This window comes from Leucoraja erinacea, chromosome 8 (assembly GCF_028641065.1).
Source record: "Leucoraja erinacea ecotype New England chromosome 8, Leri_hhj_1, whole genome shotgun sequence".
In the NCBI taxonomy this organism is placed as follows: Eukaryota; Metazoa; Chordata; class Chondrichthyes; order Rajiformes; family Rajidae; genus Leucoraja; species Leucoraja erinaceus.
In genome coordinates, this window is record NC_073384.1 from 20634169 (window position 1) to 20646843 (window position 12675).

A 12675-nucleotide genomic window follows, 5' to 3' on the forward strand; every position below is an offset into this window, starting at 1 on the left:
TAGGGTCAACCTGATCACTGGTCAACCTGAGGTAACCTTCAGCAACAGATTGGTTCCACCAAGATGCAGTACAGAATGCCACAGGAGATCCTTCTTCCCTGTGGCTATCAAATTTCTCCCCCTTCTGTTGTGAGGTGGACTGACTCCCCTCGCCACACCCCCTCCTCCCTAATCTTTGCACATCCCCAATCCTTTCCACTCGCCACTTTAATTTCATGTATCATGTATCTTGTGTTTTATGGCTGTTGGCAGATCAAGTCTCACAAATCAATCACAAATCAATCAACCTTTATTGTCATCTTGCAAAGCAACAGTTGTACAGTGCAAAATGAGAAGACGTTTCCCAGGGAATACCGGAGCATCGCACATGAAACTTAAAACATTTCACACATAATAACAGTAAAAACAATCCAGTCCCTGATGAAACAGTATAAATAGTTAAAAGCAGGTAAAACAGCAACATTAAACTACAGTAAAAACAATCATTAAAATGTCTAGGGCAGCTGATTTAAGTGGCCAGTGCCAGAGTTATTAAAATGTCAGTGCAAAGCCGCAGAATCAGGTGACTGAGTACAGAGTGACTGTTTAGCAGCCTCACAGCCTGTGGCAGGAAGCTGTTTAGCAGTCTGGTAGTCCGGGCTTTGATGCTACGGTATCTCTTGCCTGATGGCAGGAGATCCAGGTGTGTGTGGAGGGGGTGCAGTTTGTCCTTAGCTATTCTCAGAGCTTTTTTCAGACAGCGGCTCAGGAACAGTTCTTGTACCGAGCGGAGGGAGACGCCAATGATCCTCTCTGCTCCCCTCACTACCCTCTGCAGAGCCTTCCTGTCTGAGCAGTTACAGTTGGAGTACCACGTGTTTATGCAGTACGTGAGTACAGACTCCACCGTGCCCCTGTAAAAAGTCCTGAGGTTGTTGGTGGGGAGTGAGGCCTGTTTGAGTTTCCTCAGGAAGTGCAGTCACTGATGGGCCCGTTTGACGGTCCCAGTGGTGTTCCTGGACCAGGTGAGACTGCCTGTAATTTGCACTCCGAGGAACTTTATGCTCTCCACTCTCTCCACTGTGGTGTCACTGATGTTGAGGGGTGTGTGTTTTGGCTGCGCCCTCCTGAAGTCGACAATCATCTCCTTTGTTTTGTCGACATTTAATGCTAAATTGTTGTTGCCGTACCAGTCCACTAGTTGTTTTACTTCCTCCCTGTAAAATTTCCCATCTGGGATAAATAAAGTTCTATCGTATCGTATCATATTGGGCTTATATTCAGGATATTCAGGCTAGATGCAGGAAAAACGTTCCCCATGTTGGGGAAGTCAAGAACCAGGGGCCACAGTTTAAGAATAAGGGGTAGGCCATTTAGGACTGAGATGAAAAAAAACTTTTTCACCCAGAGTTGTGCATCTGTGGAATTCTCTGCCGCAGAAGGCAGTGGAGGCCAATTCACTGGATGTTTTCAAGAGAGAGTTAGATATAGCTCTTAAGGCTAACAGAATCAAGGGATATGGGGAGAAAGTAGGAACAGGGTATTGATTTTGGATGATCAGCCATGATCATATTGAATGGTGGTGCTGGCTCAAAGGGCCGAATGGTGTCCTCCTGCACCTATTTTCTATGTTTCTATGTATCGTATCGTATCGCGTATCCCTCCTCAGGCACCTTCCCTTGTGATCGCAGGGGGTGCAAAACCTGTTCCAATGCCTCCTCCCTCACTCGCCTCCATTCAGGGACTGCTAAAACCGTTCCAGGTGAGACAAAGGAGGTCACATCGAGAGCACCGAATGCATCAGGGATCAGTGTTTGAACCTGTTGTTTGTAATATATATAAATTAATTGGATGAAGAAATTGGTGGACTGATAGTTCAGTTTAATTTAGTTTATTGGCACGTGTACCAACAATACGTGTGTTCATTTGTCAGTGGAAAGACAATGCATGATTATCATAGAGCCACGCACATAAAAATCGTCCCCAATCAGTAATCCGTAACTGCCTTCTCCCCATATCCCCTGACTCCGCTATTTTTAAGAGTTTCATACCTCTTGATGGGGACGTAATGGGGACATGCCAAACCTTCTAATGAAGTAGAGGCATTGGTGCACTTTCATGGCATAAGCTTCTTGCACTAATTAAGTTACACACACTAATGGGGAAGTTGAAGTCACTCATCACAACAACTATGGTGCTTTTACATCCTTCCATAATCGGTCTACATATCTGTTCCTCTATCATTTTGCGAGCTATTGTGAGGCCTGAAGTAATCCCATCAGAATGACTGCACCTTTCTTGTTTTTGAGCTCTACTCATATTGCCTCAGTAGATGAACCTTCCAGTATGTGCTTTCTGAGTTCAGCTGCGACATTCTTCCTGAATGGTAATGCAACTCCTCCCCTCTCTATCTCAGTTGAAATCTCGAAACCCTGGAATATTCAGCTCAGTCCTGTCCCTCTCATAACCAGTTCTCTGTAATGGCCACAACATATCCATGTACTGATCCAGGCTCTTTGTTGATATGTTTTACTCAAGCTACTCTCTGTATTGAAATAAACATGCTTCAGGCCATCAGTCTCAGCATATTCATTAACCTGCCTGGTCCTTCCCTGTCCTTCCTTTCAGACGTATAACTTCCACATTCCCATCCATCTCCCCATGCACTTCTCACCCAACCCTCGCCCCTCCAGATTAAACCCTTTAGAGTTAACCTCCTTGCGAGGATATTAGTTCCCCTCCAGTTCAGGTATACCTCATCCCTCTTCTACGGGTCTCACCTTTCTTGAAAGAGGGTCCAATGAGCCATGTAGCTGAAGCCCACCCTACTGTCCCAGCTCCTTTGCCTTGCATTGAACTGCGATATCTTTATATTTTGTTCCTCACTCACTCATCACACAGCACAGTGGCACAGTGATAGTGTTGCTGCCTTACAACATCAGAGAGGCAGGTTTGACCCTATGTTGAGTCTGTGCAGAATTTGTACCTTCTCCCTGTGACCGCGTGGGTTTCCCCCGGGTACTCTGGATTCCTCCCACATTCCAAAGGCATACAGGCTAACTGTAGGTTAATTGACCTCTGTAAATTGCCCCTAGTTTGTCGCAAGCGAAAATGGGATAACATAGAACTAGTGTACCGATCGCTGGTCAACACGGCCTCAGTGGGCCGAAGTGCCTGTTTCCATGCTGCATCGATAAACTACACTAAACTAAACAAAGGTAGTAGTTAGTCTAATGTACCACCCATGTTCAAGGCCAAGGTTGAACCTAAGTGAAGACTTTGGGAATCAGTAAATGTTAAACTCTGCCACAGTTTTTAGTGTCCTGCTGTTAAACCCAAGATCCAGCAGCAATCCTCACAATGCACACGCAATATTTAATAATGCTAATGGAGTTCAGGTTTCACATGCTCAAACATCTCCCTAATTTCATTCAAACCATGACTGTTTATTTTTAATAAAGGAAATGGGGGAAAGTTTATTTGTTTTGTGTTCCTCGATGCCAAGTAAAATGAATGTCTTGGATGCTGGATTAGCTGTGCAGAATGAAAGCAAAGAGGTCAGGAAGCAAACAGCAGCAGTGGCTTCCCCTGGAGGGCAGGGCATTCCCACTGCTGAGACTGTGCACATACAACGCTGATGCTCCTTATGAGGTTCAAGAAGACTGGGGTAGACACAAAATGCTGGAGTAACTCAGCGGGACAGGCAGCATCTCCGGAGAGAAGGAATGGGTGACGTTTCAGGTTGAGACCCTTCTTCAGACTAATGTCAGGGGAATGGGTGGTACAGAGATAAAATGTAGTCAAAGACTGGTGGGAGAGCTGGAAAGGGGGAGGAGGGGATGGAGAGAGGGTGAAAGCAAAAGCTACTTGAAGTTAGAAAAGTAAATGTTCATACCGTTGGGGTGTAAGCTACCCAAGAAAATATGAGGTGCTGTTCATCCAATTTGCACTGAGCCTCACTCTGACAATGGAGGAGGCTCAAGACAGAAAGGTCAGATTGGGAATGGGAGGGGGAGTTAAAGTGATGAGCAACCGGGAGATCAGGTAGGTTTAGGCGGACTGAGCGGAGGTGTTCAGCGAAACGATCGCCGATATACAGGGGTATTGGGGTGAGGTGGATGAGCAGGAGGGAGAGGGGAAGGTGGCTGAAGTGGTCAGGAGGAGAGGAAACAAGGTGCAAAGGGATGAAGAACAAAGAGATTGCCTTCACAATCAACAAAACAAATGGGCAGTAGAGTTGCTGCCTTGCAGTGCCAGGAACCCGTGTTTGAGCCTGACTTTGGGTGCTGTCTATACAGTGTTTGTATGTGTTTTACCCGTGTGCTCCGGTTTCCTCCCACTTTCAAAAGACGTACAGGTTTGTAGGCTTCGGTATAGATTGACCCTACTTTGTAAGATAGTGCTAATTTACAGGGATCGCTGGTCGGCGCCGACTCATTGGGCCAAAAGGCTTGTTTCCACGCTGTGTCTTTAAACTAAACTGAACTAATTAAAAACTAGAACTGGGTCCTAAATATGTTGTTCTTCCAAAATCCGATGGATTTAAGTTCCCGAGCATGGCTTGTGAGGAAATGATGGATGTTGGCTTTTTTTTTGATAAAAATTGAGGTAAATGATCTGTAGCCTGGGATGCAAGGCGCAAAACTGCTGGAGAAGTGCAGCAGGTCGAGCCACATCCATGGAGGTTATGGAATGTCAATGTTCCTTTATCAGGATTGAGTGTGAAGGGGAAATAGCCAGTATAAAGCGGTGAGGGGGGTGTGTGAAGCAGGAGATGGGAAACATTAGGCAGATCCTGGTGAGGAGGTTTAAAACATAGAATGTACACCACAGAAAAGGAACAGGAACAAGGTCTGTGCCAAACACAAGTTAAACAAATTCCTTCTGCCTGCACGTGATACATATCCGTCCATTCCCTGCATATCCATGTGCCTATTTGGGTTGCACATACATGGAAGGAGCTATCAGGGGAGCTGTAGAGATGAGTATGGTTACAATGATTGAAAGGCATTTAGACAGGTACATGAATGGAATAGATTTACAGTGATACATGCCAAATGAAGGTAAATAGACTATCTCAGATAGGCATCTATCCATGGCCTGTATCCATGCTGTGTAATTCTTTGCTTGAGAAAGTACATAATTTAACTGAAAGTTAGCTAATTGGGCAGTACAGTGTTGCCTCAGTACTCAACTGCAATGTGAGTTTAGGCTTCCTCTAGATCAAATCTTTGGTCATGGAGTTGAATCCATGGTGTGGGTCTTTGATGATTTTGGCTGCCTTTTTCAGATTCAGATTCAATTTTAATTGTCATTGTCAGTGTACAGTACAGAGACAACGAAATGCATTTAGCATCTCCCTGGAAGAGGGACATAGCAAATGATTTGAATAAATAATAATAAGTGTCCGGGGGGGGGTGGTGATTGGCAGTCACCGAGGTACGTTGTTGAGTAGAGTGACAGCCGCCGGAAAGAAGCTGTTCCTCGACCTGCTGGTTCGGCAACGGAGAGACCTGTAGCGCCTCCCGGATGGTAGGAGGGTAAACAGTCCATGGTTGGGGTGAGAGTGGTCCTTGGCGATGCTGAGCGCCCTACGCAGACAGCGCTTGCTTTGGACAGACTCAATGGAGGGGAGCGAGGAACCGGTGATGCGTTGGGCAATTTTCACCACCCTCTGCAATGCCTTCCGGTCGGAGACAGAGCAGTTGCCATACCATACTGTGATGCAGTTGGTAAGGATGCTCTCGATGGTGCAGCGGTAGAAGTTCACCAGGATCTGAGGAGACAGATGGCCTTCTTCAGTCTCCTCAGGAAGAAGAGATGCTGATGAGCCTTTTTGAGGCAGCGACTACGATAGATCCCTTCGACGGTGGTGAGGTCAAAGTCGGTGAGGGACTAGGCAGTGGTCACAACATTTTGTAGTTCAAGTTGCCAAACCAGGCCATGATGCACCAATCAGAATGCTCTCTACCGTGCACCTGTGGAAGTTTAGGAGAATAGTAAGATTAAACGGGAACTTACCAGTTTGAAGTTTGATGTTGATTTTATGAGGAGTTATGATGAGCGATTACGTGAAGAAGGGCTGTCCGTCTGCATGCACGTGAATCTTCAAAGCAGCAGTTAAAAATCACAGATAAAAAAGAAGACCTGAGAATAGTAAGATTGTGAAGAAACTAGAACTTCCATATGACCTTGATAGTATGAGGGTGGGAGTGGTGGGCACGTAATCGCTCATCGTAACTCCTCATAAAATCAAGATCAAACTTTAAACTGGTAAGTTCTCATTTAATCTTACTATTTTACTTCGGAGTCATGTGAGTGACTACGTGAAGATTTCAAAGCTCTTTGATTTCATGCCGGTTACGAATCCAGGCGTCACACACTGAATGGATTGACCATGGATGACTATAATCCTTAAAGCATTCAGACATAACATAGTTAAGTAATGACACTGATGCTTTAAAATGAAAAGACATTTTTTAATAGTTACCCCTCCCAACCTGGGAGGAAACTAGGAAACTGAACTTAAAGCTGTATATGCAAACACCCCTGGTCTGGTTATAGGTTTATTGTAAAACCGGTGGAACATCCCTTCATTCGCCCATCCTGCAGCCGCTAGGATGTTGTCGAGGTGCACGTCCATTGCTCTTGCTGCCGACGTAGATGCAGCCCTGGTGGAGTGAGATTTTAAAATGTCAATGTTCACTCCCGCTACCGCCATTACCTCCTTTCACCATCTGGAGATACCTTCTGATGAGGTTTTTTATGACTGATCAGGACCGATTGCTCAGAGCCTCTGAGGTTCTTCGTAACTCTCAGATAATGATGTAAGTATGTTACCACACATAACCGTGGGTCCTCAGGATATGCCAAGAGCTCTATCTTCATCCTTGGCATTCCTGGCCTGCTCTGTTTTACCAGGTCCCTGATGATGAATGTTATCTTGTTGATATTGGTGGTCATGTAGTCCAGTCACAACTTTTGCAGAGTCTGGGCTCTTTGTGCTGTTACCAGTGCCATCAGCATGACCACCTTCAGGGTGAGGTTTGATAATGGTAAGGCCATCGGCAGTCCCCACTGTCGAAGTAGGGTTAGTACCACACTCACATCCCAGGTGTCTGTGTACCTTGGCCTTGGAGGTATTGAATTGTAAATACCCTTCATAAATCTGATTATGAGAGTGTGTGTTCCTATCGACCCGTGCCCTGGCTCCAGCATTAAATAGGAGGATAGTGCACTTCTGGCATTATTGATTGCACTATAGCTTAATTTATGGTCATAGTACTGGGGTGATAGGAACTCTAGGACATCCGTGATCCGAACTGTGTCATATGAAATTTTGTTGGCATTGCAGAACATTTCCCACTTCTTTATATGTGTGACGTACTGTTTTTTAGTACTGTCCCTCCATGCCGTAGTGTTCACATCCACAGTTCGTTCGGATAGTCCAAGACCTTGGTATGGCCTCCTCAGAATCTGCAAACCAATAAATTAATTTGGTCATGTAGTGGATGATTGCTCCCTGTAACTGGGTTCAATAGGAGGTCCCTACTCTTGGGTACAGCCATTAATGGCTGGGTTATAATTCCCAACATTTTTGGGATCCAGGCTTGTGTAGGCCAATCTGGCACTATCAATATGCCTGTGGCTTTGTCTTGCTTGATTTTAGTCAAGCATCGGCTGATTATACAAAATGGAGGAAATGCATACATAAACATTCCTCCCCAATTGAGGGAGAAAGCATCCACTGCCACTGCTCCTGGATCCGGCTCCCAGGACACATATCTGGGTAACTGATGTTTTAATCTGAATGCAAACAGACTAATATCTGGAAGGCCAAATCGTGTGGTTATTGTGTTAAATACTGCTCGATTCAACATCCATTCTGTGTTGTCATTAAATATCCGTGACCTGGCATCTGTCACCATGTTATATCTACCTGGTAGATAGACATCCGTGACCCATAGATCCCTCTCGATACACCAGTGCCAAATGAGGTTTGACAATCTGTCACAAGATACAGATTTAGCACCACCCATGTTATTGATATATGCCACCGCTGTAGTGTTATCTATCTGAACCTGAACATGCACATGTTGCATGTTGCTGCAGGAAGCCTTGAGCCCATATTGTGCCCCCAACAATTCTAGGTAATTGATTCCATGTTGTAGAAGAATAACAGACTCCTGCTCATTCCATCTGCCCCCACAGCTCTTGACTGTGTCAGTAGCTCCCCATCCTAAACCGCTTGCAACAGTTTGAAGGACCACCGATGGGGCTTCGAGCAAGATTTCCCTTGAGCTATGACACATGTTCGTCATCCACCGTTGTAATTCAACAATGGCCTCTGCTGGCAATCGCATAGGTTTACCAAATTGACCTGTGTGGGATCTGAGTGCTCGTTCCTTTGCTAGTTGTAAATTCTGGTAATGCAAAGGCCCGTAACGTACTGCTGGAAATGCAGCTACTAATTTGTCAATTACACTCGCTGTTTGCCTGATAGATGGCTTATATTTGACTATCAGGTCATTGCAGGCTTTTGTTAAATCGAGTTGTTTGCCCGTAGGCAACGTCACCAACATTTGAACTGTGTTAATTGTAAACCCTAGGTAATCAATTACCCTGGTAGGTGTCAATTTTGATTTAACTGGGTGGATGAGGAAACCAAGTCTCTCAAACTTGGTTTTGGTTGCAATAACTGATGCTTCTGCCAATTCTTTGGTGACTCCAAATATGCCATGACTATGTGGTTCTGAGACCGTAGTAGACCCAGAATTGGTTTCAGTAGTTTTGTAAATAGTCTGGGGGCTGTCGTCAGCCCATTTGGCAGTGCCTTGTATTGCACATATGTATTGAGTTCCGTATTGCCATTATAGACCCATCCAGTTAAACTTCAAATATCTCCTGTACTCTTTGTGAATAGACACCAAATAGTATGCATCTTTAAGGTCGATGCATGCCATGTAACCATTTTTGGAAACCAACTGAATTGCTGTTCCAAAATTATCCATTTTGAAATGTTTATATTGCACATATGTATTGAGTTCCGTAAGATCTAGAATGATATGAACCCCTCCATCTTTCTTCTCTTTTGAGAAAATATTTGATATGAATTGGTGAGGTTCTGTACGTGACCTCTCAATGACATTTTTGTCAGATAATGTTTCAATTTCCTTTTGTATATCCATAGTTTCTTGTTGAGAGAAAACATATGTGCGATAAGATTAATGTAGTGTGGGTGGTAATGAGTCCAAAATGAACTCATTTTTGAATCCTTGTATATTGTGCAGTATAAACGGATCCGTCGTGACCCAACACCATTCTTTCAAAAAGTATTTCAACCTTCCTCCCACCGGTACGTGAGGCCTGTCTGAAGTGTTCCCCAAGGAACTGGTTTGACTTACCTCTGACGTTACTGGCGGTATGGCACTGGTTTCCGTTCGCGAGGTTTGGAAGATTGAGCTGGTGGTTGCTCTCACCTCATCCTCGCTGTGGGCCGGCTGGGGCCTGCCCTTAAAAAACACCTTGATTCTTGTGTTGGTCTTCCACCAGTGCCTGGCCCCCTAGGCGTGAATCGCCTAGAGCTGTAAGGGTGCATCCTTTGTGATGGACCCTTTTGAGTGGTCTGGCCTCTAGTTATGAGGCGGACAGTTTTTGCTTCATCATCCAAATCCCGTACCTGCCTCGGCAGATCTTCCCCAAACAGGGAGTTTGCTGGTTAGACATTACTGGCCTTGCATAGGACAGCGAATTTCGAGTTTATTGATGGTCTTATTGCAATCTTGCGCAAACAATTAATCTCGAAATGGGCATTACATAACAATGCCATCGTGTCTTGCTCTCTGTCAGTAAGGAGTCCTCCTTCTACTCCTCCTGCAAACTATGTAATGCCAGAACCCAATAATTTTAATACTTTCTGGAATTTCATTTCCTGATTCCTGATAGTTGGTCCAATCTGTCCCCAGATGGCATGGTTTACAGCTTGGACATTCAGGGAAGCACAGTTAGCAGGTGGGGGGTACCTGTTTATGGTTTCTTCCATGGCCAGGTCTTTTAATTGATGAGATGCTAGATAATTAATGTTGCTAGCCAGATCTTCATACAGGGGAGCACCCAGTGGCGTTGTAATGGCGAACCTGGATGACTGCAGTGGCACTTCCTCTGCACGTGTCTGGGAATGTTCCCTCACTGTACTTCCATATTCTGATTCTGAGTAATTCCTTCCAGATGCACTTCCCCCTTCAATGGAGAAGACATTGTGCTGCCCCGTATAAGAGGCTGCTGGCACGGTCTGCTGTGGAGACCCGTGCTGATACTGCTCCCTCCTACGGAGCAGATCATTATGGAGTAAATTTTCCACAAGTTGCTCCATGTGGGAGAGTCGTCCTCGGTCGCTCCCCATTGAGGGAGGATATCCCTCTTCCCCGGTCTGGCAGACTTGTGAGTGGATTTACGTCCCGCCGGGACCACCACTGTGCTCTCCTCCCGCACCAAGTCTGCTCCTGCCAGTTCTGCTGCCGGCGGCAATGTCGGAGAAAGAGACCGTCGCCCGCGACCGGGAATACCGCGGTCTTCGGTAACCGACTTCTCCACGGACCGTCTCTTCACTTTCGACATCTTGGGCCTGAAAATACAACAATTTTTCAAACCCGCAAAAGGCCGCAGATAGGTTTTTAAATTCTTACCTCTGACTATTCAGAGCCCCAATGGGTGTGAAGCGAGCATAAGTATCAGATTCCCAGGGACTGGGAAGGAAATAGGAAGGAATTGGTGTTGTGGTGAATTGTAGGGAGCACAACAAACATGACTTGGTAGCCTAGATGTCAAACCACCAGAATTCCCGAGGGGTGATATAATGGATTATCAGAAGGTAGAAAAAATGCTGGAGGAACTCAACGGGCGAGGCAGCATCTACGTGACGTTTAGGCGACGTTTCAGGTCGAGACCCTTCTTCAGACTTATGTCGGTGGGGGGGGGGGGGGGGGGCCTGGAAAATGAAAGGAAGATGCAGAGACAGGAGGCTTATGAGAGAGCTGGGAAGGGGGAGAGGAAGGAGGGAGAAAGTAAGGACTACCTGAAATTGGCGAAGTCAATGTTCATACCACTGGGGTGTGAACTACCCAAGTGAAATATGAGGTGCTATTCCACCAATTTGCGCTGAGCCTCACTTTGGCCATGGAGGAGGCGCAGGACAGAAAGGTCGGATTCAGAATGGGAGGGGGAGTTGAAGTGCTGAGCCAGCGGGAGATCTGGTTGGTTATTGCGAACTGAGCAGAGGTGTTGGGCGAAGCGATCGCCAAGCCTGCCCTTGATCTCGCCGATGTAGAGAAGTTGACACCTGGAACAGTGGATGCAGTAGATGAAGTTGGAGAAGGTGCAGGTGAACCTCTGCCTCACCTGGAAAGACTGCTTGAGTCCTTGGATAGAGTCAAGGAGGGAAGGTAAAGCAACAAGTGTAGTATTTCCTGCGGTTGCAAGGGAAAGTACCCAGGAGGGGGTGGTTTGGGTGGGAAGGGACGAATTGACCAAGAAGTTACCGAAGGAATGGTCTCTGCGGAAAGCAGAAAGGGGAGGAGATGGAAAGATGTGGCCAGTGGTGGGATCCCGTTGAAGGTGGCGAAAATGTTGGAGGATTATATGTTGTATGCGACGGCTGATAGAGAGGAAGGTGAGGACAAGGGGGACTCTGTCCTTGTTACGAGTAGGGGGATGGAGAGTGAGAGCGGAGCTGTGGGGTATAGAGGAGACCCTGGTGAGAGCCTCATCTATAGTCAAAGAGGGGAACCCGCGTTCCCTAAAGAATGAGGACATCTCCGATGCACGAGTCTGGAACACCTCATCCTGGGTGCAGATGCGATGTAGACGGAGGAATTGGGAATAGGGGATAGAGTCCTTACAGGAAGCAGGGTGGGAAGAAGTGTAGTCCAGATAGCCATGGGAGTCATTGGGTTTGTAGTAGATGTCAGTCAGTAATGTTACCTGCGATGGAGATGGTGAGGTCTAGAAACGGTAGGAAGATGTCAGAAATGGTCCAGGTGAATTTAAGTGCCGGATTGAAATTAGTGGTGAAATGGATGAAATCAATGAGTTTATCAGAGTCTTATTGTACTGAGGGTGGTGAATCTGTGGAATTCTTTGCCACAGAAGAATGTTGAGGCCAAGTCAGTGGATATATTTATGGCAGAGATAGATAGATTCCTGATTAGTATGGGAGTCAGAGGTTATGGGGAGAAGGCAGGAGAATGGGGTTAAGAGGGAGAGGTAGGTCAGCCATGATTGAATGGCGGAGGAGACTTGATGGGCCAAATGGCCTAATTCTGCTCTTATCACTTATGATATGATCTATGGTCTTTGTAATTGAAGGGATTCTAACACCACTGGGGATGTACTGCCCAGATTCTCTACCAGATGGAGAAAGGCGATGAGAAGATCGTTCTGCAGCTAGCCAAGAGGTTAAAGGGAAATGAGATAAAGGTGTTCAAAATCATGAGTCAATCAAGAGAAACTGCTTCCACTTTCAGTGTAGCAGTAGCCTGAGGACTCAGATTCTGGCAATAGAATCCATGGGGAAAAGAGAGAATTATTTTGCACAGTTGCGATTTGGACGGCTTTGAAAGATCTGTTTGGCGGTTACTTCTAAAAATGATTAACACTTTAATTGAAGAACATTGCAGAACCAGGGGATTGACTAGAGAG

At 45.9% G+C, this 12675-nt stretch overlaps 1 long non-coding RNA gene across 2 annotated transcripts in view; it reads right to left on the reverse strand.

The window, feature by feature from the left end:
- Window positions 1–271: 271 nt before the first annotated feature.
- The window catches only part of LOC129699412 (uncharacterized), a 34501-nt gene continuing 22097 nt past the window's right edge, over window positions 272–12675 (reverse strand). For both annotated transcript variants that reach the window (XR_008723844.1, XR_008723843.1), the window contains exon 2: window positions 272–1799. This is a non-coding gene — a long non-coding RNA (uncharacterized LOC129699412). The remainder of the gene's footprint in view (window positions 1800–12675) is intronic.